Source organism: Crocodylus siamensis, chromosome 9 (genome assembly GCF_052110815.1).
Source record: "Crocodylus siamensis isolate JL-2025a chromosome 9, ASM5211081v1, whole genome shotgun sequence".
Lineage (NCBI taxonomy): Eukaryota > Metazoa > Chordata > Crocodylia > Crocodylidae > Crocodylus > Crocodylus siamensis.
In genome coordinates, this window is record NC_143403.1 from 60,151,437 (window position 1) to 60,177,859 (window position 26,423).

The window sequence follows — 26,423 nt, forward strand, 5'->3', positions numbered from 1 at the left end:
AGACCATGCTGCTGCCTCAGAGCAGACTGCCTGCATAGATAAGAGGCAAGACAGGATGGAGAGAGAAAAAATGACATTCCCAAAATCACATGCCAACCCAGTGACAAAGCTAGGAACAGGATAGAGGTTTCCTGATGGCCTTCTAATGCGGGAGGCAGTGGTCTATGCACAATCTTTCCCCAAGTAGACTATGCATCAGTGTTCAATATTGGGCTGATAGCAATGCTGGTTTGCTATCTGGCAGTCTGTGCATGAAACTGGAATTGCCCCAGTGAATGGGGGAGCCAGGGCTCTTATGGCAGGGGAGAGAAGTGCACAAGCACTCCAGGGATGGGAAGGAATTACCTTAGAGGAGCAGGCCAGCTAGTGCTGAGTGCAGAAGCAGAGGAAATGGCTGGGAGCCTGCCAGGAGGCAGCTCTGGACTTGCTAACATATCAAGGCTTCCCCAAAGTGCCAAGTATCCATGTAGGATTGTGCACATTGAAGGGGCTGCTAACAGATATGGCTCATGGCTCTATTCACCTGTACTGCCTGAACGCAGAGCAAGACGACACTTCGCAAAAACTGAAAAAGCAGGAAGCTCTGCTCTTGCTCTGTTGCCAAGTTCCCAGCTTTTCCTTCCGCTGGCCTGGAGCAGGGAACCTGGTCTGTGGAGAAAGAACAAGCTGGAACTGAAGCTTAGCTTGGCACCTGCAATGCTGAACCCGGACCTAGCTGAGCACGATGACGGAAGGGAGATTCTGCTCTACGAGTCTGGTGTGGATGGATGTACTGGGTTTGTGGAAGAGCAGATTTAGGAAGACAGGTAAGATCCATGAAGATGAGTAACCATCCCACACAAGGTGAAGGGAAGGCTGTTTGGAAATGAGAGTCCTAGGGGTGGTGAAGACAGCATCTTTTGCAGCCCAGCAGGTACTTGGCAATAGTGTTGTGTTGATTAGTTGGCATTTTTGCTACAAATGCTGGCAACAAAGACAGTCTAGACTGAACTTTATGCTGGATTGCATTTTGGGCATGGAAGCTGGCCTGGACCCTGACCCAGTAAGGTCTGCCCAATTTTCCAAGGCCTCACTATTTTTATCCTCCTTCCTGACAAACTACTATGTCTGTGTTGGCAATGCTCTGTCTTGCTACAACTGAGCCCCCTGCACATGGTGATTCCCTTTTTCAGGATTATTGCTCTAATTTCCTCTTCAGACACTTCATGCATCTGCCTCTCCCAGCACGGCTTCGTTGTACCAGCCCTTCTATGAGATGGGAGACTATCGTTCCTTTCTCAAGCTGTGTTTGGAAATGAACGCCTGGTCCTGTTAATGCACCTGATGGAAATGTTGGCACCTGTTTATGATCAAGCAAATGGTCCTAAAATAGCAGAAACACTCAGACCAGCCTGGTCACACAACACATCAGTGCTAACAGTGAGTCACTTCATCCATAAGACCCTTTGTGCAGCGTTAAATTCTTTAGCAGCTGGAGGGTGGGATATGTTCTAGGCGCACATGTTAAACCCTTTCACAACCTGCGGGGTGAGATGCTCTCTCGCGGGGAGAGTTGGGAGCCTGAGAATGGAAATCAGAACAGACAGCAAGGCAAATGGGGGTTTGCCCAGGGCTAGTGGGCATACTGCAGACAGGGGTGCCTGTTCGAGCTTGCCCTCTCAAGCACGCATGAGATCTACAGCCCTGAGCCCTCTCATAAAGCAAGGCATGTACAACCCTTCCTTTAAAAAAATTGAGCAGGGCTTGCTTTTTTTCCCTGTAAAACATGGTGGTTATGGTGTGCATCTTTTTCTATGCAAGCCTCCTGGCTAGGGTGTGCCCCTGGGAGCTGGCATAGTCATGTTCAGTCTCCTTCTCTGCTGGAGGAGATTCAAACCAATTTCCTCCTCCTAGGAGCGTGCCCCAAATGCCAGGCTGCAGACACGTCCATGTGGGAGCACGCTTCACTTTCCTGTCGGAGCTCTGCCACTGCACTGGAAAGAGTTCCTGGTGGAAGAGGAGGCGTGATGCTGCAGCTTCCTAGTTAGGACACTTGGCTCTTCTTGTATTTTATATTAAACAGGCATTGGATAAATACTGAAACAAGCTCTTACACAAGGACCCAAGCCTGGGCTTTAAAAAGAAGTGGCAGCCTGACTGCATTTTGTGTAGAGCCCAGTCCAGGGAGCGAGAGCACGTGTAAAGCATCCTCAGAGCACATCTCCTGAATTGAATCACCTGAGCAATTTAGGTGGAGAAAATCCTAGTTTGCGGATGCTGACTACAATTAGACGTGAGCTTGGCATGAGACCGGGCAGGTCTGGGCACGTGGAGGCAAAACCCAAGGTAGCTGGGAACTTGAAAGTAAAAGAAGTAAGGTGTCCATGGAGTTGAAGAGCCTCCAAAGTTAGGTGGTGGCTGAATGGGGTTTTCAAGAGTATAATTCTGGATTTAAGCCTAAATTCTACTCAAATCCCACATCAGGCACCTCATCTCCTTTTTCGATCTGGTTTGAAGTCCTTATTAGAAGCTCTGCCAGTTTTTTTTCCAGGTAGACCTTCATTCCAGTGACATCCATTTAAAACCCACGGGCTGCTCCTGGGTTCGTGATAATCTGTTGATCTGACAGTGACAACAATTTCATAGAAACAATTCTCTCTGTCTTTCTTATCAAGTGTAGAGGGGTTTGATCAAGACGGCTGCGTTTTTGGAAGGTAAAAGTGTGTTCATAAAAAAAAAAAAAAAAAGCCCAAATAAACTTGGTAATGAATTATAGCCAGTGTCAGATTTCTGTGTGTAGCGTTTTGCATTCAGTCTGGAATACCTGTGGCTTTTTTAAAAAATTGCATTTGAACAAGAGTAAATACAAAAAGAAAGAAACCAGGAGAGCAAACGCCTACAGGAAATTCCTCTACTGTAAACAAAATCGCCTTATGATTGATGCGAATGTACAGCCCCTTGTAAACATGTCTGTTTACTTGCAGGAAACCAGAGAGAAACAACGCTGGGCCCTGTAGATTTTATCTAACTTTGCTTAAATGCATTTGGCTTCCAATAGTCACTCCTGAGAGAGCACAGGAGAGATGGCTGTGTGCCGGAAAACTTTAGTCTACTGTACTTTAATGTCTGTGCCAAATATGGCAGACGGGCAAGGCTGCACGGGAAAGATTGATACTGGTGTGGCGTGGCAATTCTGAGCCTTGGCAATGAAAGCTTATTAATGATGGCTGTGAAGCATTAATCCTCTGCAAAGGAGCTCTAGTTCTCAACACATCTAATGAGGGACTGTTATGCCTATAAAAAATGTAGTAATAACACTGATCCTACGCTGCTAAGTTCCAATAGGCGTCCACTGAGAATTCACCGCTGTACCAAAGGCGGCTGTTCCTGCTGATGTTGATGGATATTGTGTTGATGGAAAATTGTGTAATTTTGAGAGCTTGGTGGAGCTCTCAAAAAACTGATCCAAATCCTTTCGGCTCGAGATTGAGGGCGAAATCGTAGCCCCATTGAAGTCCATGGGAGTTTTTTCTGTTGACTTTGGTAGGGTGACGATTTCACCTGAATAACTCTGAAGTGTCTGGATGTTTATTAACTACAGGGAATTTTTCACATACCTACTAAAAAAGAAGAAGTTCATATATATGATATGGGAATGCCATATATCCGTGGACTGAATGTTTGCTAAGACTGAATGAGGTATTAACAGAGATGGGCAAAACTTGAGGCTGGTTTTGGTTTTAGTCTTACAAACCCTTTTTTCAGCTGGCTTTTTCTTTGTTGGCTGTATGCATTTTAGAGATGCAATCTATGGCCACGTCTCAAGGCCTTACTTTTACCTGAGTGAGAACAGAATATCATTGACACCAAGCAAGTTTGGCCTAAATAAGAATTGCAACACCCAAAGGTGCCTGATGCTGCAAACAAGTACTAGTGGTATAATACTTTGAAACCAAAATGGGTCTGCTTGGAAGAGGTCCCAGGACAGTTCTTAGGCTAGTCTATAAAATGTGTTGGCACAAAATGTGTTAAATAAAGTTTTACGTAGTAACAGAACCTCCTCCCTAACCCTCCCCCCGCAACACGTTGGGCAGACGCATACAGTATTTTAGAGGGATAGTGTCAGGTAGTTTACATCAACAATCAAGTTGTAAAATAAACGGTTTTTCAAAACCATTAGCAAGTAAATATTTTCATGGATCAGTTTTCACTGTGAAAATACCTACATGCTAACATTGTTGTAAAAGTGTTTATTTTACAACTTGATTGTTCTGATCCATAGAAACAACATGCTCAACCTGCGATGGCAACCCAGACGTTGCATCACTGAACTGCCAGTGCCTAAGAATCAGAACATGAAAACAATTCATTTATTTTCAGTGTCCAGTGCCAGGGACTCAGTCCAACAAGATGCTGAGGACTGTGGCCCTGATTGAGCAAAGCACACAAACACAAGAGGAGCCCCACTGACTTCACAGAGACTGCTCACCTGTAAAGTTAAGCGTGTGTATAAGTGTTTGCAAATTCAAGCCGAGGCAATCTATGCCCCATTGACAGCTCAGATGGTGGCGTAATTCTCGTATAATAATGACTTTTAGAGAGGGCAGTATTTAGCTTGATTTTTTTTTTGTCTGCCTTCTCAGTAGTGATCTATAAAGTGCTATGATGTTTTATACAAATAAGTGCTTGAGGATATTTGTTTGAGAGACCATTTCTCCCCATCTGTTGTTCTGGTAGCTGAGATGCAGTTATTATTACAGCTGGTCAAAGCCTTTCTAGTTAAAAAAAAAAAAAGAAAAGATGGGGGGATATTTCAGTCTTTTTTGCCCAGCTTAAAAAATGCAAAAGTTCAACAAACACATTTTTCAACTAGCTCCATTTATTATTAAGGTGTTACAAATTTGGGGAAAAAAAGTCAAAAATCACCTTGGAGCAAAACTTGGAGAAGCATCCAGAAACCTTGAACAGTTTTCATTCTGATACAACAAAAATGCTGGGTTTTGATAATGTCAAAACATTAAAATAGCTGAAATGAAATGCTTCAGTATTCCAGAAATGAAACGGACTTTGAAACAATTTTTATAGATGCAGAGTAATGGGATGGAATTAGAAGGGACAATTTGAGCTGAAGGAGGAAAAATGTTGGGTTGCGTTTACCGCAGCAATGGGCATGACTAAAAAAATCATTAGGCAAATTTAATTATGCAGAGGAAAAGGAGAGAAGTCTCATTTCCAAGATAGGTAAAGCAGGTTTAAATAAACTGCTTGTGATTCACGCTGTAGCAAAACACACTGTGCTGGCACAGGCAGGAACTACAGGCACTAATAACAGCACTTAGCTCTTTTATGTAGTACTTTACTTCTTCATCTCTTCTTATCTTCCAGATTAAATAATTTCAGTAATCGAGACTACTGAGGGGGATTTGATAAGTCTTCAAATACCTAAGCAGTGGTTCTAAAGAAGATGGTGTTAGACCACGTTTTATGACTGCAGGGGACAAGGAGAAAAAAAAATACAGCAGGAAAATGTAGGTTCAATATTAGAAAGAACTTTTTCTCACTATGAGGGTGGGATATATTACTACAGAGGCTGTAGAATTTCCATTGGTGGCAATTTCTAAGACTAGGTTTGACAAGTGCTTTTCTGGACTGGTTCAAACGGGAACGATTCTGCCTTGAGCAGGGGGCTGGACCAAATGATGACCTCCTGAGGTCCCTTCTAACCCTACTTTTCTATGCTTTCTATGCATTTTCCCAAACCTGCAGTCCTTTTATTAGCATCGCAATGCATCTTGTGTGATGCAAAATGCACTAGGTTGCAGCACTCGCACCAATCAATGTAATCCTCTTTCCTATTTAATTCTGTATCCTTTTTGTCTGGGAGGATCCAGGGATTGGCATGATAGCAGAGTTTGTACCAGACTGAGAACAAACATTGCCTCGTGTGGGTGGTTTTATGCCTTGGGGGCCAATACCTCAGCTTACTGACTGGCTTGCCACCGTCTTTGTTTCTGATGGGAAAACAAGCCAGCAGGATGTAAATCATGATATGAGTTTCCCCAGCCTTTCTAGGTTGGGCAAAAAGAGCTGATGCATGCAGGCAGAGAGAGAGCAAGCAGAATAAATTTCTCCTTAATAAATTTGACACGCAGACTGGGAGCATGTTTATAAAGCCCTAACAGAGAGTAGAGGAGGGTTTGTATCACTGTTTTCTTAAAGTGCAAAATCAGGACTGGCTTATTGGACCCAAGGGATTGGACACTGTGTAGAAGGCCACCCATCTGGAAACCAGCTGATCACTACTGAAGCTTTCTTCCCAGGCCCTGGTCTTTTTTTGACAGGGTGCTGGGGTTTTATAAGAGGCCAAAAACAAGCCTTTTACAGTCCATAACTCCTTGTCTCAACAAAAGTTGCTATAAATTAACAGGAGAAAGGACCTGGGGGGATTGTCCCAAACCAGCTTGTGGTCCCAAGGCCAAAATCTGCAATTTCAGCAGAATAATCCAAGGTTTCAAATCAATTTTGTCTCAAGAAAACCCTCATCGGGAGCATGGATGAATGGGAAGAGAAGAAAATAAAGGGGGTGACCTTTTCTAGATGGCAAAAATGTCGACCCTGGAAATCTCTTCTCCCCATGGAGTTTCAGGGCTTATGAAAGAAAGTAGCAACTCCATGGTTCTTCCGGTCTCTTCCTTTATTGTATGCACAAAATCTAGATGGACCTGCCTCTACAAACTTTGGTATGTCCAAAATCTCATGCTAGATCTGAATTTTGCTAAAGGCCTTCATACTTATTATGGGACAAACCCAAACCAGTGAGCCCTGGAGTGCTCCAGCCCAAACCGACATGTCTGGCTTAAGACTACCATTGTTCCAAATAACCAGTCTGATCTTGGCCTTGTACCTCAAAGGGGGTTCAGTAGACAAGCAAATGGAGAGGGTCTGGAGAAAGAGAGATCTTCCCTGTAGATTTAACCAGTAAGGAATGACTCTGTTGTCATTTAGACTTGCTAAATACAATGTGAGCAAGAAGAGACCTAGGCCTAAATGTTTTTAAGAAGAGCTGGTGGAAAGACGAGAGGAAAAATATTTGGCATTTCCACCCCCGCACGCTTTTTTTTTTGTTTCTCGGGAAAATACTGATACTGGGATTTTTGAAAAGTTCTGATTTTCAGAATAACAAGCTGAAGTAGAGAGGAAGGATGGGTTAGACATTAGGGCATTTGTCTTAACACAGAAGGCCTGGGTTCAGTTTTCGGCTCTGCCACAGACCTCCTGTGTGATCTTGTGCGAGTCTCTCCATCTTTCCGTGTCTCCTCTGTCCAACTGCCCTGTCTTTCAGAGCTGCTGTGAAGGGAAACAAATTAGCATGTGAGGTGCACAGATACTGAGTCCCTAAGACTGGGGGAGAGAAGTGGAGCATCACAAACTCCTCTGACTACTGAACAGGGTGGTAAAGTCTTTTTCCTGATACAAAACTTGGATGCTGGGGCTTGTCATAGCATCCGCAAGGAAGATTTTAATGCTGCCTTAGCTACAACAGGACAACCTCCAGTGTAGATGCTCTGTATCAGGATAAAGCAGGGCTTGCACCAGGGTTACCTACCCCCTTTTCAAACAATGATCTTTCTGCAAATCTTGCTTTACACCAGCGCACCATGCCTGCACTAGTAGAGACACCTGTACAGAAATCCCTGTTGTTGCATTACATAAACCTTGTACACAATAGCAACAGATAGCAATAGTCACTGTTTAAAAGCAGCAAAGCCTCTTAAGGGGTTGACAACCATTCCACACAAATGCATATATGTTGATAAATTTGTCAGACAATAAATCTGACCTGCTTTTTCACTTTCTAGCGTTGTAAAATATTTATATCATTGTTCCACAAAACAAACACTTCAGAGCATCCTTTTTATTTTTTGAGGAAGGGAACTTATGAGCTATGTTATTGAACATACTGCTCAATACTGTTCAAGTTATTGAACATACTAATAACATACCGTTATTAAACCAGTCTGTTTTTATATGCATGCAGGACAGTTGAGAAGGGAAGAAACAGGTGAAGTTTCAAACTTCTGAGGAAGTGTTGGGACTGGAGCAGCACCGTACCTAGACTTCTGGTGGCTCGGGGCGAACTTTTAGTGTTGTGCCCCACTTCACCAGAGACAACGATAATAATAATAATCAACAAATTACTATTCTGCCCGTGCCCTGGGAGGCTGCCCGGTTCACCCACGTTTGCGTCCATCATTTTAAAATGCCTTGACGTGGCTATTTCAAATTTCATTCTTTCACAACAGCAGTTGCATTGCAAATCCCTCAGTGTTCAAAACGAACAGATGGGCCTTCCCTTAAACAAACCTAGCATAGGTTCAGTTAAATAGTATAAACCTAGTTTAGGCAAAAGGGTATATATTTTTGTCTGTATTGTGTAGTACAGAGCAGCAGCCTCACCCAGAACTCAAATTCTGTTTCAGGAGAGAGGAGGCAACGATGATCATTTTTGTTAGTTTGTTTTAGGCCCACTTAAACAGCCATTTCTCAGCAAAATGGATTAAAACAGGTGAAAACTGGCCAGAGAAATGCTTGTGGGCAGGTGCCGGGGTTCTAGCACGTTGACAGGCGGGTGGTGCTCACCGGTCGCAGGGCGCTGGTTCTGCCCTTGGGGATGGCTGAGGTGCGTTCACAGCCTAGGGACAGAAGTTACACATGAACCGGTTTAAGTGACCAGAAACTGGTTTAAACCTGTAACAGAACAGAAGCTCAGTGCACATAAACCAGTTTCAAAATGGCTGAAAGTAGTTTACGATATATCTGGTTGAATGGAGAATCAGACTTAACTGATTTAGGTCAAACCAGTTTATGACACTTCTGTCCCAGACCCCTTCCTGGTTCAAGTTAAATCAGAGTCCTCCAGCATGCTTTGCAGCTCTGGGCTGCATGGGAATGGGTAGGGGGGTGCATGTGCACCCCCTGAGAGCACCAGTGCCCCCCTCAAGAGCAAGTACTCTCGGCTTAGGTCACGGGTGAGGGGGAGGGGATGGGGTAGGCAGAGTGCTGGTGTCCCCGCCCCCGAGAAGTGCTGCTGGCACTTCTGGGCTTGGTGTCTGGCCGTGGGGGCCGTCTCCCCTGGTTGGTGATTGGCTCTGGTGGGGCCCCCTCCCCCACTGCTGACACTGCCATGGCCATCTGCAGATGGGCCCTGCCTGGCCCACCTTCACTGCTGAGTTCTGCGTTGCCGCCTGCAGGCAGTCGCTGTGCCCCCCCCCGTGTCAGGAGGCACGTGTCGCCTACGCTGGGCTGGGCTGGGCTGGGCTGTCTGTTTCCACTCCTCTGCTCCCTAGCTGGAGCAGTGAGGGCTGGCTTACTGCCCCCCACCCCAGACAAATCCTGGCTGGATCCTGGGGCCTGGGAGGGGGTTAAACTCACCTTCCCCTGAGTATAGAGCTACTCTGTCCTGCTGGCTTATTTAGTGCTGGCTGTGACTGTGGATTACAAATCCCAGAGGTACCTGGAAGCAGGAAGAGGCAGTGATGAGCAACCCCTGCAGAGTCTTGCTGTTGTGATTGTGAACTGCAACTCCCAGAGATCTCAGAGGCAGCAGGAAGAAGAAATGAACACACAGCCCATGCTGGCTATGTGTCAGAGAGCCATGCTCTAGCGCCCCCCAACTTCTGGCTTCAGGCACGTGGCTGCATTTCCTGAGTCAAAAGTGAATGTCTGTTCATTTACTTACTGGTTCAACCTTTGCAGCTTAGACTAACCTGAGAAGACTGAATCAATTCAGCCTCAGGCTTTTTGACTGCCTGTACTTAGCCACAGAAGCCATTCTGAGGATCCCTCTTGGAGGAAGCGGTACAGCATGAGCCTGGCAGAAGCACTGGGTGTTGTAGCAGCAGGAAGTGGCTCTAAGGCAGGGCATGCAAGGGGGTCTTGCACCCTTGGTATTGAACACCACTGAGTGAGTAACAGGAGAGGACACTTCTTGGCAGCTCCACTGAGTCCCCCAGAGGGGAGATAGTACCACCTACCAAATAGGCATGATGTGAGCATGAGGCTACTGCTGCTTCTTAATAAGACAGCACCAGGTAGTCCTGAAAATGGGAGAGGTATCATGTCGGAATGGGAGAACCCATGGCTTGGCAGTACCCCGTCCAGTTGTAATTAGTATCACACTCCTGAACTTTTGAAGATGTCTCAGTCACCAGGCACAGGATTTGCTTATGCAGAAGCTGGTTTGCACAATGCTTTTCCCTGTGTCCTGGATACTCTGTGGCCAGGCCAGTGCATGTGTGTTTTTTACATGTAGCTTGAACATGGTAATGCTGGGGACTGCATGATTTAATTTGTTTCCCTTACAGCCAGACTGCATAGTTTGTGTGAACTGGGCATACTTCAAGCACAGCTTGAGATTCAGGTGGGAAACAGAATGGTTTAACTGTTGCCCGATGACCACTGCTACCACAGGCATTGTGCTCTTGGCCAAAACTTGCTTCTTTTGCCCTGAATACCCCAGATTCTGGTTTAATAGCAAAGCTTAGCTGTTGTCCAGGTTTAAAATTAGGGCTCTAATTTTAATTCTCTGCAAGTGGTGAGCACCCATGGCGGATCAACATGCTGGAACCCTGGGCAGCTGCCTACAAGCACCTTTGATTAGCTTAGGCAGGCCTGTGCTGCGTCTGAAACTGGAACTAGAGCAACTCTATCCCTGCCTAATGCTGATGTCCCCATGTCTCCTAAGCACATCTCTTGTGAGTCTTTCCTGTACTGAAATGCAGACAGTGTCCTGTAACTCACTCAAGCTACAACTGGCAGTAACCGAAAGTTAGTGCAAGGTGTAGAAATTGCAGCCCTTTGAATCTAATGAAGGCTTTTCAGGCTGTTTGTGGGAATACGCTGGGCCTTCCAAATGTCACACAAAGTGGAAATTTTGAGTATAGGAAATATCCTGGTGAAACACTTAATGTGAAATCCTAGGACGAAAAAAAGCTCACCAGCTTCCATCAGCCATAGCTTTGTCTGTAGTCCTCCTTGGAACAGAGCTCACCTCCTGCTAGCTGATCCATAGCACTGCTGCAGTTGAAAGGCAAAGTGAAAGGGAGCTGTTTTAAAATCCTCAAAACATATTATATGTGAAAACATTAAATATGTACATTCGTTTAGAAACAAAATAGTTAAGAATTATTTCCTCTGCCACTTAGCAGACATGCCAAGACTCAGCTTTTCTCCTGCAATAATTAATCATACATCTTAATAGGACTGGCACTGATCCAGCGCCTAGTAAAACCAAAGGAAAAAACTGAATATTAAAGTCAATGGAAAAACCTGCAATGGGCATTGGATTGGGTCCATGCAGAACCCCACTGTAGTCACTGCAGATCTATCTTTGCAGAAAAGCTAGAAGGCATCAGGGCCTTAGACTGGGATCTCTTTGGGGCACAGACTGCGTGTTTGGGTTCATTGTGTACCGCTGAATGCATTTGTCAACAGTTCACAAATAATGAATAACATGAAGGAGGAAATCTCTCCACTCAGCCATAGGTGTTTCTGCTGTCAAGTGTTGAAAGAGAAACACAGAGGCCTGGCAGGTGAGGAGAAGGAAAAAATCTTTTCACTTCCCCTTTAAATTCAAACTTAATCTGCATTTGTTGGGCCTGCTTGAAATATTTAAGCTTTTAATTTTACTTTATTATTTTTGGGAAACCTTCCTGAGATGCATGGCATGAAAACCTTTAGATACATGGTAAGGATTTGATTTAATTTCTGCTTTCATCTGTTTTCCATTACAAACCAGACTAATTGCAGGGTGATTCTCTGTGGCTTTTCTCTTTTTTTCTGGAGTGGAAGAATAATGCATTGGGAAGGGTGAGTTTGGAAGTTTTCTCACTTTACAGTAACTGTAAAAACAGGCGGTGAACAGTTTTTAAAGTGATATATTATGGGAACAAAGCCCAGATGTCTTCATAGAACAGGATTTAACTGGCACTATCAAATTTTCAAAGCCCTCTGGTTTTATAGGCCTGATGCTCATTCACATGGTGCAACTTTTGTACCCCTTAAGTACTATATTCACACACAATCAACAGCTCCTTTTAAGTGCCAGAGTGGTACAAAGTAGTTTTAAGGTTAGAAGAGCCTGAGTAACTCTGTTTGTCCTTTAAATGAGCAATCTAAACAAAATCTATTTCGTGCCCCCCCAACTTTAAAACATCTCTCTGACTAGCCAAGCACTCAGTAACAAAACACTGCACTGAGAGTTAACACACACCTCTAAAGCAATCAGCCTTGCTTATAGATTAATCAGAGGAAAACCACATGTTAACAAGACAGATTTCAGTTTGCGAACTTTTAGGGATAGACGTTACACATAAACCAGTTTAAGTGATCAGAAACTGGTTTAAACCTGTAACAGAACAGATGTTCAGTGCACATAAACAGGTTTGAAAATGGATGAAACTGGTTTGAGATAAACCTGGTTGAATGTAGTATCAGATTTAACTGATTTGGGTCAAACCGGTTTATGCAATGTTTGTCCCAGACCCCTTGCTGATTTAAGTTAAATCCAACCCCCCAGCATTGCGGCATGCTCTCTGGGCTGAACGGGGCTCTCTGCTCCACAGCAAGGCTGGACCCTCCCCTCTGCTCCTTGGCTGCAGCTCCGGCAGAGACTTGCAGGCACAGCAGCATCTCCCTGGCTTCGTCCTGCTCTCCTCCTCCCCTCCCTCCCCCCCCCTTCCCCTTCCCCTTCCCCTTCCCCTTCCCTCCCTGTTCCTTGCTAAGCAGGGATCCCCCATCCCCTCTGCCTTACACAGACACCTCAGCATTAGCTAGCAGACCGCTGGCTATGGTCCATGCTGTGGCAGACAGCAGCGTCCGCTTAGGGCTTTTGGGAGCTAATGAATAGCTCAGCTGGTTCTGTTCCTTCTTTGTTTAAGAAGAGCTTGAACTAATGAGAGAGGCTGTTTGTTTTCTGATGGGGTAATAAATGCTGATAACAGCTGATAAATGCTCTGTTATCAAGGAGTGGGGGAACCCCTCCCTAATCCTGCTGGGGCCTGGCCATGCGCCCTCAGCTCAGAGCTGAGGAAGGGAAGGGAAGGGAAGGGAAGGCAAGGCTGCTGTAGCACCCCCCTGGCTTCTAGCTTAAGCCACTGCATGTCTGGGATGTCTCTGCAGTTACAAAGTGATGTAGCCTAGCCAGGTTAGACTAACCTGCAAAGATTGAATTGATACAGGCTTAGGCTTTCTGAATGTCTGTCCCTAGCCTTAAGGAGTTTAAGCAGCTTTTGAGGAAAGGGTGGGGGATGGGCACTCATACATGCTTTTAACTAGAAGCAAGTGAGAAGTCCTGTCAAATTGCAGAGTTGGGGCCTAGGGGAAAAATCCCTTGGCAGAGTTCTTATGTGATATGTCCAATAGGGATTCCTTTGTTTGTCAGCCAACTTATCTTTACCCCGTGTGTGAAGGATGGGGCTGTAGTAGCATGTGTGCAGGCTTTTCATGATGTTCTCTTTTATTTAAGCTAGTTTATCTTGTTGTTATTCCCATGACTTTAAGTGCACAATCAACTAGCACATAACCTCCCTCTTTTACCCCTGCACCCCCTATACCCAAGTGAGTCTCTCCAGGCTATTGTCCAAAAGAACAGGGTGTTTTTAAATTGTATTTTTGCTTCAGTCTGAGGGGTTCTTTTTTTTTTTTTCTTGTCTCCACAAATGAAGATGGAGGAAGTAAAAGACAAGAGCTCCTTTAGGAACATGATATTTTGCTATGATTTGCCCCATGATTAATGAGTGGGGAAAATGCTTGTAACACTGAGATAAGCTATCATAATGTGCAGATTGTGTAGCATATGCATGTGTGAAACCCTGGCAGGGAATGTAAACAACACACAATGTGTGTGTTTGTACCGCTGACATGAAACAGGCCTTGATCCTGGTTCCATGGCTTGCTATTGCCTTTCTGCTACAGCCACTGGTAAAACTCCCGTTTACTTCTTCAAGGAGGAGGACTAGTATTTTTCTCTGAAAGGCTCTGCCTCTTCAGACTTTCTTTATTATAAGACTTACATTAACTATTTTAAAGCACCTCTCACAGGTTGTCTAAGAGCTGTGCAGTGAGTGAAAATAGCCCTGACCATGCCCTGAACAGCGACATTCTGTCTCCCTTACTCCCTTTGTAATTACATGCTCCCCCTTTTTTTTCTTCTTCATCGTTCTTTTCTTGGAAATGGCCTATGGATGCACGTTCCCTGGCATTTTCTGCTCATTTGTTACTGTTACGCTCTTCTCGCATATGTGTTGACATAAGTGGTGTAGCTGTTGAGCGAAGCAGGAAGGAAACCGAAATGACATGTTAATTTCAAAAGCCATTATCAGCATGTGGGAGGGGGACAGAGTTTGCCAAATGAAAAGTGACAGACGTAGCAAGGATGGATCTCTTCACTTTGAACTTCCAGGGATCCAAGAGAGAAGCAACCTTGCAGTTTAAAAAAGAAGCAGAACATAAAAGCCTTTCATACTGGCTCTTTAACTCAGATCTTGTCTGCCTGCTGGCTTTTTTTTATTGTCTGAGAAATGTAATTTCACAATTGCTCCCTTTAGACCAAGTTAGGACCCCCCACCATACTCACTGTTGGTGCATTTCTTATCTCCTTTGTATTGTATGCAAAAAATACGCTTCTCATCTCCGTAGTCTTTTTGAATGACTTTAAACCGGTGTGTTACAAGAGCGATCCCTGATGCATGGGTTTCAGAGAGAAAGATCTGGACGGGAACGTTCCTGATGTTTAGGGTGCTATGGATTTAAGGTTTGGGTTTGGGTCCGCCTCTAATTTTAACTGAATTTAAGAATTCCCACACTGTAGATTTCAGTTTCAAATTTCATCCAAAAAAAGCCACCACAACAAGCCCTAAACACTCCTTGTGACTTAAGGAAGCATTATCAGAAACTCACGGCTTTAGCGTACTATACTGTTTCCACTCAAGTGCTCTTTGCACAGAGGCCTTCCCAGTGCTAAGGGCCCTGTGCTTAGGGAGCTGATCTCTTGCTGGATGTTGCATCATTTCTTTGCTACCTGAACTAGTCATTGTACAATAGGTCATAATGCTTTGTTGGCAAGGAGCTGGAGTAAATGATCTAATTGGTCCTTTCTGCATGAATCTGTGAAATTACTGGATTGGAATTAATGGATGGAGCCCAGAACCAGTTCTGGGAGAATAAAATTGCTTTGTTTGTTCTGGAGTTATGCGGATGTAAGAAAAGTGTACAAAGAGAGCTGTGCTATATAGACTGCAAAGCGGAACAATTCTTAGAGGCATAACGCATTCAGTTACAGTCAAAATCCTGTCTGACTTTGTATTCCCTTTTTGTTTTGTCTTCAGGCTTGATTTCAAGGCAACTTCATTCAATTCATTTAACAATGCCTAATATGGTTTTATTAGAACTAACCTGAAAAGATAGTAAGTGACACATGCAGATTTTGCCTTCATAACAGAACTTTTCAACCAGTTGCTGACTGCTGATTCAGTCAAGCCTAGCTGTTTGGTGATGGTTTTATTTGTATGTCTGGTCATAGTCATTAGGATTTAAGTAGCATAATAGCATGCATTATAGTGCAAGGTAACTTTTGAGTTGACCCACCTTAACTTGAGCAATCATTAGGTCCCTGTGAATGGGAGTTACAATATGGTAAGGTTGGGAAGATTGGGCCTTAGGTTCCAAGAGCTCCATGCTGTCCTCCGTTTTTCTTCCTTTTCCCAAGCCTGCAAGAACTTCTTCAGTGATAGCGCACGGGCCTGCAACGGCAATGTGTCTGGCTGGGCTCCTGGACTCTTGTTTCTGGAGCCCTTTCGGCTGGAGCAGGGGGTTGGGCTAGGTGATCTCCAGTGGCAATCTGGAGCACGTGCAAATAAAACGCTCATCCCTGAGGATCTTGAGCAAACCATGACATGTGCTTTGGAAACACAGTGTTGCATTTTAAGAAACGTTAATTGTATGAGATCAGGCATTCTTCGAATAAAAGCAGGAACCGTCACATGGCACCAGACAGCAGCCTGAATAAACCTCTCCGAGTCAGACAACAGCTGACCGGGTCAGACTGAAGAGATGTGCAAATTGCCGGTTCCCCACTCTTTGATTCTCATGTGCCTTTCAGCTCAGCTGCTGAAAATACCACAGGGCCCTCTACCCAAGCCGGCTGTAATCAGGGGAACAACCAACATGAGAAGTGCTATTTCGCACAGGATGCACTGGAGGTTAATTAACCTGAATATGACGCTGAGGTCCTGTGCATGCTGGGATTTCTAGCTAGGGCAGCTGGGCCTGAGCAAGGCCCTTGTGCAGACCTGAATTACTCCTCTAAGTGGCTTGTACTGGTTCAACTTGCCTGGGTGTCAAGCAGGGGAAGTTGCAGTGGTGCAGACTGTGTGACCTGTCTCTGTACTTGCATCGCCACCCATTCCTGAGATCCCGGCGTATGCCAGGGCTGGCTTCTTAAAGGAACCTCCTTGCAAGGGGCTGAGCTGTGAGTTCTCCAATCCGCCTGCAATGAAAGGGAAAAGCCAGTCAGACTTAAAGGGCTCCTTGTTTATCTTAATGAGTGCCTGGTAGGTGAAGTGCAATTACAGAGGGCATTTCCATCCGCAAGGCTTGTCTCGTGGCTGAAAGGACATCAGTCTTCAGCAGCCTAGGCAGGACCCTTCCCATCCTGCTGGCAGATTGATAAGGAGGGACTTTCTTCCTTCACAGCTAAGTGCTGCTGTGATTTACTGCAGCTCCTTCTTAAGCACTTCCGGAGGTCAGAGGGCTGCAGACATTAGCCCATAATGGAAGACCCAAGGTCATTTATAACCAATATGAATAGGTGCAATGCTGTGCTGCAAAGCCATAAGTAAATAAACCTGTCCCTCCGCCTTGCTTTGTAAAACCTCTCCCAAACGTGAGGCAGAGTGGAGCAAAGGTGGAGGAATAACGGCTGGTTCCCATCAAAAGAAATACATCATCCAATTGCTTGCGAGGCAAGTGTGTTTATCTGTTATTCTTATTGTACATGGCCAAGTAATTCAAGGCCTGAATTCCCTGGGGAGGCTCTGGTGACAAGAGCAGAGCCTGAGTACTCTATCTTTGGAGTGCCCACATGGGATAGCCTTGCTTCACCTTGTTACAGAGCTGGTCTTTGCTATTTAGAAGGGAAGATGGGAATTTTTCTAAGTGCATACTTTGGCTTTAGTCCACATTTAAAAAAAAAAAGGCACGTTGGAAAAAGCAGCATGTGGCAATGATGCTAGCTTAATTTTATATTGCAATGTTAGTTATAATTCATTTAAATTTTTTTTAAATGTGGTTGCTTTCTCTGCTTGTGTTAAAGCACTGTGTGTTGTATCAGCTAGCAGCAACTGCAGGAATGGGTCCTGTCCTGCGGTCCGGCTACAGGAATACTCCCACTGGAGTCAACTGAAAGATTGCAGGAGTGACCCCATTGAGAAAGAAGCACACAGATGCCTCGTGCATGTGAACCGATAAACCTAGTCTGACTGAAGTAAATGACAGAACTCCCCAGCGAGACAGGTCGGGTTTTGGGCTCAGCAGCTGTATAGTGCCCGTATGCGTGTGTTCTGGGTTGCTGCAAGTTATGCTGGCTTTAGGTTTGTCCACCTGAACTGAGAGCAGGGGGTCTGTCTCTTCTGGGATGGCTCTAAGCAGCACTAAGGGGGAAGCTCTTTCATTCAAATGCAGAGGGGACAACAGCCCGACCTGTGACTTGATTAGGAAGAATAGCTTGGGTACAGAGAGAGGCTGGAATGGGGATTAGAGGCTGGCAGGGGGAAAGGGATGAGGAGGTGTGGCTTGAGCCTGGCAACTAGCCCTAGCTGGAGAAGTCTAGGCAGGAGACTGAGCTGGACAGGAGTGTAAAAAGCTTAGAAAGGAGGCTGGGATAGGGAGAAAATATAAGTGTAGGGAAACCAGGAGCTGGTGGGTGTTGGGAGGAGACAGGTGCCTCTCACTCCTGCTCTGCAGCCCTCTGGGCCTTGCTGCTGCCCCTCACTCCCCAGTCACAGCCCTGCCGGTAAGGACCCTCAGCTGCCCCCATCCCACCCTGGCCAGAGCGCAGTGGCTACGGCAGCTCTGGCTCGTGTGGGTGGCAGCGGGGCAAGTCCGACCCCAGCGTGGGCAGAAACATGGAGCAGAGGCTGTGATCCCGCTTGCGCTGGGTGGGGTCCCTGTGCTGCGCCAGGCTGGCTGCCTCCCCGAGCAGTGTCTCCCAGCCAGCCTGGCCATGCAGCTCCCTGCAGCCCCCAAAGGGCCCTTAGCCCCCTCCTTCCGCTGGAGGGGCAGGTGCCTCCCCCAGGCCCTCTTACCCTACCGCAGCCTCCCCCCAGCACCTGACCCCCCCCACAGTCTGGGGCTCTGGCCACACACACACACGCACACAGAGTCTGGGGCTCTGAACAGTCCGCAAGCCCCGGGCAGTCCAACCCCTGCTCCCCATAAACTTACCTGCATCCAGCTGCTCCCACTACCCCAGCCTGGCTGTATGCCATCCACTTGCATCCACGTACGTGCATGCGCGTGCAGAAGCACATGGTGCCCCGCTTCCATTTGTTGCAAGTGGTACCACAATTTCTGTGTTTTTCTGCAGGAAACAGAAAACTCAATTTCCCAACACGCTTGCCACCCGGTAAGCCGGGAAATGAACTTCTTCTACCTACCGGCATTCGTGTTGAAAAAGGACTAGCAGAAGAAATCCTGGACATTTGTTTGTATTTCAAAAAAACACCTGGATGGAGGTCAGAGGACCCAAAAGGAGGACATGTCTGGGGGAACCCAGACATATGGTAAACCTAACATAGAGAATGGGATACAGAGCCTGAGGAGAAAAAAGTGGGAATGGGTCAGGGAGCAAGGGTGGGGAATAGAGTGGATTGGAAAGAAGGGCTCATGCTTGCAGCGATGGGAGCAGAGTCTTTGTTCTTCCCTAACACATTCCCCTCTAGAGCCTGAAATGAAACCTGAGATTCCCGAGCCTTGCCATTCTTCTCTTGTCCTGTCTCTACCCCTCTTGTACCGCTCCACAGAGAGGCTAACAGCTTACTGTGCTAGTTCACATGACAGAGATCTGTGTCCTGGACTTGAAGGCCCCAACCTGGATATGTGACCCTGGTGTGGATGTCCATGTCCTTCCACCTGATGGAACTTGTGTTTTTTATAGGTTGCTTCTTTAAAAGCCTAGGAAATTACATTCAGCCTTACATGTGCAATTTAAAAAAAAAATTATTAAGGTTACAGAATCAAGCACTCAGGAATTAGGATGCGCCAGAATTGAGATTGCTTATGATTGCACTTTATTGGCTCATCTTTATGTATGCAGCCTCATGCTGGTAAGTGACAGGTCTCCCCCCAAATAACGTCTTTTGGCTCTACAGTGATGGAAAATGTGAGCACAACAAAAGAAACATTGGCAGAGAATTTAAAGCATGCATCTAATGCATTAAGTTCATATTATACCCAAAGCCTTCTCCTGGGTGCTTATGAATCCAGTAAACAATCCCTCGCCTCTTGTCCATGTCATATTTTCAGTTCTGCAAGATAAACCATCCCTGCATGAAAAATCTGGCATACCTGCATTGGTTTTATATAAATTACCCCAAACTCTAATGTTAGAGTGTTTTATTGAGTGATTGCCTTGCTACATAATGTTTAATTCATACTATAGAATTCTGTATCAAGAATATAATTTTTCATTAAATTCTGTCCAATGGTCCAAAAAACTTACAGAAAATGTATTATTCTACTCTTTTAGGTAGAACTTTTCCATCTGAAAATGGGGAGTCTGAGTGCTGGGAGCAAGTCTTACTACAGCCTGTGGTTGAAAACAGTGTTTGTGCCTGGAGTTCATCTTCACCTAGTAAGTTTGCAGCAGGAGCTGTCATCATATGATACACAAGGCCGAATTCATCTCTCTTCCAATATAATCATTAGAAATTAGGTCTATTTGTATTTCTTTGAATGCATAATGCAATGGAAGTCCTGAGAGAAAGGAAAGTTCAATAGTATGAAAACCAGTCTGTTTGCCTGGTTTTATAACTATTGCAAGTGGAAACAATTTCAACAAACAGTGGGGGAAATACAGCCCCATCCATTGCCAGGGCTGCTAGGATGGTGCCATGGCTGAAGCTGCAGCGCCCCATTGACTGGTTTGCACCTGAAGCCTGAGAGGCGCTGAGGTGATGACAACAGGCCTTTAAGATAAATAAAATAACTGAATAAAAAGTGCTGAAAGGTAGCAGCAGGTGAACTGTTAATAATAAAACCTGAGCCCCAGCCATCCCTGGCTATACAGCCAAGGTTGAATAATGACTGGGGTTAGCTTATCATTTAGTTGGATTAATACACACAGTCTCAGCCCTGTCATCCCAACACCTTCCCGCACCCTCCAGCTTTTCAACAATTATTTGATTAATCCTGTGATATTGCTGGAGAGGTAAAAAAAACATTCCTGCCTCCTCCTTTAAAAAAAAAACAAACCAGCAGATTGGCCAGCCCTTTATAAAGCTGCTGCCATAGACAGGTGCTGCTGGGGCAAGAGCCGCTGTTCATTTAAGGAAGGTAAATATTGTGCTAGAAATGATTGCAGTTTCTATGCAGAGTACCCTACACAGCACGCTGTCACCGGCAGTGTTTGTCAAAGAAACTCAGTGTTTCCACATGTGCGTGTCTGATCCAGCTCTCAAAGTTGGCAAAGACTCCCACTGCCTTTGGAAATTGGTTGTGGCCTGGGTTAAAGCATGTGTCTCTGGGTTAAAAAGATGGAGCATTGTGGAAGCTGTATGTTCTTCCTGGAAAGAACCAGTGTTTGTCTCTCTCTCTGTCCTGGCTGAAGGGTCCATGTGGGGAAGGAAGGATAAAATAATTAGCTGAGGTGGGAGGGTCTGCTTCAAAGCCCTTGGAGGTCAATGGGAGTCTTTTCATTGTCTTCTGCAAGGTTTGGATTAGTCCATTATTTGCCACAAACTGTCACTTAAAAAGTGTAGTTGCTGCAACACAGGACAAGGCTGAAACAGTTTCCCCCCTTCCTTGAAATGGAAGAAGTGATTCTTAGGGATCAAATAATATGGATTGGTAAGATCCGTCTGTATTACGGTCTCTGTATATGCATGGGGCTCTCTACCTATGCTCGCCAGCACGAGGCAGCAGGGCTGAGCAAATAAGCTATTAGTTATTTAATGTATGTCACTGTTTTTTTCCCCCTGGAGGAATAGCTGCAAGCAAGCACCTCCAGTTTAAATGTATTCAGGAAATATATTTTCATGTTTTAGAGGAACTGAAGTTCACCAAGGACAGATTCTAGATTCTTTCTTAGGGACTTATATTCTTCTCACAATCTTTAAAGCATGTTTCTTTCTGCAAGACCTCTCTGTAGGGTAGGGCAGTACTATTACCCCCATTTTCTAGATGGGAATCTGAGGCACAAACAGACCAGATCCCTTGCCTAACGTCACTCCGGAAATCTGTGGCAGTTGAGGGATCTACACCCAGGTCTCCCAGACCTGGGCCGCCTGGATCTTGGTTTAAACTGTATGAAGTGTCTTGGAATCCTTCTGCATGGAAATTGTTAAATAAAATCTTGCAAGACTAACAGATGCACAAAGTGGCTAGTCCTGCTTTCGTGCACAGCTGTCCAAATTGGGAGAAGCTCCTCTGATGCTTCCAGCTGTGTAGCTGAGCACAGAATGCCTCTCTGTCCCTCCACCTCCACAGTCCATAGTACTCCATCCGGGGACCTAAGGCAAGGCAGGCAATCCCTTGAACCTGAGTTCAGGGTAGTAGGGAGGAACCAGGGGTATCTCAAGAGATGAAGGACATTTTCTTAACTTTCAAAAGAGATAACAGGAAAATCCCCATGGAAAAGAAGAGAAACAGATATCGGTTAGCATTTCATCTACTCATATTTTACTAACACTAAGATTGGTACAACAAATTGCTGTCAGAAATATTAGCGTTACAGCGATGGCAAAAGGCCACATCAGACTCATTTGTGCTAGATTGGAGTAACAGACGGTTCCTGCCCTGGAGAGCTGACAGCATAGATGGGCAAGGCAGACAAAGTAGCAGGAGGGGAAACGGAGGCACAGAGAGGTGGTGGGATTTATTCTAGGTCATCCAGCAGGTCAGAGGTGGGAGCAGATTGCAGGTCTCCTGAGTCCCAGTCCAGTGCCCTGTCTACTGGACCAGGCAGCCTCTTGGAGAGCTGCTTTGCATCAAATGCTTACACCATCTGGGAAACATTTTTTTGTTGTTTGAACAGCTGCAGACTTTGCAGAGAATCGATTCGAATGCTAGATTGACCGCTTTTCTCCAGTCCCTTAATGGGGAAAATCACGGCTGCGCAGTGGAAACAGAATCTTTTGGAACAACTTGGAACAGTGTTAAAAGATCCTCTCCACTCCCAGGGACTCTGCTTACACAGCACAATTTCACAACCCCCCAAGCCTGGCCACCGCATCCTAAACCTTGCAGTCACTACAGCAAGAAGTGATTTAAGTCTAGGACCTATTGCTCCTGTCCCTTTAAATGCCTCTCAAAGCCTTTTTATACCCCAGTGCCAGCAGACACCTGGGTGGTATTACCCAGAAAGGGAGAGAACAGTGTGGGAGCTATTTATCATCTTCTCTGTTTTTTCTTTGTATTTATTTTTTTCTTTTAAAAAATTAATTTAGTGCTGGGGAAAGGTGACAGATTAACAGCCCGGGAGACCTCCATCCTCTGTTTATCCACTGAACAGGGAGCTGTAGTGCAAAATTCTCCATGCTGCCCTGTTCCTGTGCCCCAAAGCTGACCTAGAGGGATCACCTCCCGGGTAAGTCGCTATTCAATCTCTACAGCTCCTCCAGTCAGCGCTGCCTCTTTTGACACGTAGCAAGAAGTGTCGCTCACAGCCTTGGCTCTGCGACGGGGACACCTGATTGCAAGGAGCCGGATGAAAATCTGTCAGTTCATTTTGTGGATGCTGCTGAGCAGCCGTGGTAGTGACATTCGGTAACTGGTGAGATGGTCGAGATTTGAACCAGCAACAACAGCTGGGAGCTCCCTACAGCACAGTGCTCTGGGCTATCTATGCTCCACTGGCTTTTTATTTATTTTGATTAGTGTTACAGTCCTGGCCCACTTTTCTCTCCTTTTCTCCCAAACAGATGCAATGGGCAGTCTTGTGAGAACAGAATACAGGAAGCCTTTTGGGAGGCCCTAGCATCCAAGAGAGACTGTTTTTTATATTTACAGGTACAGGGCAACACAAGGACTAATGTTATTCTGCTCGGCAATTAAATCTACCCAGATGTGACCTGGTTTTGACAGAGGCTAAGCACCTGCAGCTTTCCTTGGTTGTCTGCAGGATTTGCGAGTGCTCAGAGCCTCTGAAAGCCAGTCACTTGGTGTTTGTTTAGTAGTTTATTCTGGGCGCTTGGGCAAGGCTTGGAGAGCTTCGCTGTAGGCACCCAGCTTTGAAAAAGCCAGTTTTGAATAGCCAGATTAAGTCTTTTTACCCTTCCAAATGGCATCCTGTTCAGCATAGGTTTTTCTGGTCTGCTCTTTCTTGTGGACCTTTCCAATCCAATGTAGGAAAGTGGCTGCAGTTTTGTCACCCTGCTGGATGTATTATTTGAAATAACCCTTGGTGTTTCAGGCCTCTCTTCCTGCCGCTCATCTGGCCCACAAGAGGGAGAGGGGTTCCCAGCAGCGCCTGTCATAGAGACGTGCAGGCAGGGACCGCTTGCGCAAAATATTTGGCCAAGGGGCAGGGAGGGGTAAGATTGCCAGAAGCAAGCTAATGAGACCTAATTTCAATTAGTAATGCTAGTGCTGGTTCTCTCTGCTCGCTCGGGACGTGACATTCCAGGGCCCGTAGTTGGGTTTTGAACTACTCGGTCTCTCGGGCCCAGGGGACGGAGGCTAGGACAGCTCCGTGGGAGGCCCTGGTGTTGAATCCATTTGGCTGGCGTGCCCAAGGGGCCTTCCATCATCACTTGCTTCCTCTGGAGCGAAGGTCCTCCATTCAGTGCATCAGGTGGCACTGAGGAATTTTACTCTGGCAAAAATAACCCTCCCCGTTCGGTTTTGTCCAAAACATTGTTGGGCCCCCTCCCCCTTTGCCTTTGGATGAAGGAGGGGCTCCAGGCTGGACATTCAAGAATGGCCATAATTAGGTCTAAGAGGTAACGAACACTAGAGAAACAGCACATCTGTATCCAACACACCCTTAATTACCAGTGATGGACATGTCTGCTTCAAAGGCCACCCAGTTATAGTTTGTGTTTATAGTAAACACAGCAGCTGTTATGGGTTGTGGGGATGGCCATTTTGCTAGGGACTGATGGACCCAACCCTGAAATCCTTACCTGAGACCAGACGACTCGCTCCAGAGGAAATGTCATGCAAGGGGGTTGGCAGGATGTTTTGTCCGGGGATTCCCTAGAGCAGGGGTGGCCAACCTGCGGCTCGGGAGCCACCTGCAGCTCTTCGCAAGTTAATATGCATCCCCTTGAATCTTTGCACAAGCACACGGTGACCAGCTTCCACGTGGGGGCTGGTCACTGCGCACTTGTGCAAAGATTTAAGGAGACGTGGAGGATGGGTGAATAGGTGATAAGGGTGCGTGTGGAACTAGTGGACTCTGATTCACAGTTAGACAGCTCCACAGCCCAACCGTGCAGAGACGGGCTGCGAGGCAGCAGTCATGGGGGCGGTGGCAGAGCTGGGACTGCTGTAGGAGTAACCAAAGGAGCAGCTTTGCAGCTGTTCTGCGGTCTGGAGACGGGGGCTTCTGTTTCGTGTTCCCTGGGCTCCACAGACCTCCTTAGAGAGGGGCCTATTTATCGTGCTGGGGGTTGGGGCCGGGAGCTGGGGCTGCGCCAAAGTTGTTAAAGGAAGAATTCCTTACACATGTGCACATGCGCGCACGTGGGAAGTGTGACACTATACTGTGAGCACAGGTGAGCAGACCGCAGTGCCTCCAAATGTAGGGTTGTGAAGAGAAATCTTGGCTTTGTGGATTTAGCAAGAGTTTTTCTTTCAGTGAAGCCAGGAATCTACTCCTGGGATTTTCTAAACCAGTTCAGTCTGCCAGTGCCGGCCTCCGGAGATTCATTTCACGACACGCAATGTAAATAAAATAAGAGCCCGCAGCTGAAGAGGAGATGCAGTATTAGATAAAATGGGGAACCAGCAGGAAACATGGGAAGATCTTTTAACCACATTAAATTTCAGATGGGTCAACTGATGAGCTGTTCCTAAATTGTGAAGGTGGGCGGGAAGATGTGGCTTAGAACAGTGTAGGTCTTGATTCCAAATCTCTGGGGTGGTTACCCCTTATATAGGTGGCTAGTCCATTGGGCTGGTAAAAGCCAGGGCTTGTAGGATCATGGTTAGCATTAGAAACTCACAGAAAGCATTTACTACCTTTTTCTGGTGAACCTAACAGAAAAAGAGATCATTCTTGCTAATGGATCAATAAGAACCAATCTGTCTCGTAGCCAGTGGGGTCTGTGTTGGTGTAAGGTTGGAGAGGATGGGTGATCTGTTTGTAATGGTGCTAGCCTGGGCCTCAGGGAACTGGAGTTTGATTCCCTATTCCACCACAGGATCCTATTGTCACCCTAGTCACTTAGCCTCACTCAGCTCCCCCTCTGTGCAATGTGGAAAACAGCACTGCCTGACCTCACAGGTGTCATGAAGGTGAATTCATTAAAGTCTGTGAAGGGTTCAAATGCTATGGTAAAAATGCTATGGTAAAGCCTAGGTCAATTGATGGCTGTATCAGGAATTACATTCCAGCCTGGAGGAGGTTTGGCTGTCTTTTTCCATTGGAGCACCAGTCTGAGTTCAGCTTAAACCTCCCCAAAGCAATTTTTGCTGTCACAGCAGCAATAATGTCTCTTTCCTTTCTGACATAGGCCTTTCTATATCTGACTCTATTTACAAAGCTCCCTCTGTGTGCAACTTTTAAAGTATAGCTTTGAAATACAGCATGCAAGGGGTGCTGCTTATACCTAAATTGCTAGAGCCAGTTTATTTCTTGGAGAAGAAACAAGTAATTCCCCTTCTCTGGGAATTATGGTATTTCTTCATAACTTGGTGAACATGAAGTCCAAGAGAAAAATGAGTGTTGTTAAAGCAATCTTAAGCAGAAGGTGGGGAATGGAAGCAGAATTAATAAAAGAGAAAAGGGGTGAGTTTGAATGATGCAAGGCTTCAGTGAGATGAAGATGCTAAGGAAAGCTACAGCCAGGAGAGAATTAAGGGCAAGCTGGCTTTCCCAATGGCATTGGCATCTACCAAATAAAATGATGAGTTGGTAAGTTGTGCCCGGTGGCAGCAGAATGTAATTTAGGAGCTGCTTTCAGCTAGTATATGGAGGAGACAGAATGCACAATTCACAATCATTC

At 45.8% G+C, this 26,423-nt stretch overlaps 1 long non-coding RNA gene across 1 annotated transcript in view; it reads left to right on the plus strand.

Annotated features, from left to right (window-relative positions):
• Positions 1–1,296: 1,296 nt before the first annotated feature.
• Positions 1,297–26,423, plus strand: part of LOC149857740 (uncharacterized) — a 69,131-nt gene continuing 44,004 nt past the window's right edge. The window contains exons 1-3 of the long non-coding RNA XR_016444348.1: positions 1,297–1,419; positions 18,623–18,818; positions 19,784–19,888. This is a non-coding gene — a long non-coding RNA (uncharacterized LOC149857740). The remainder of the gene's footprint in view (positions 1,420–18,622; positions 18,819–19,783; positions 19,889–26,423) is intronic.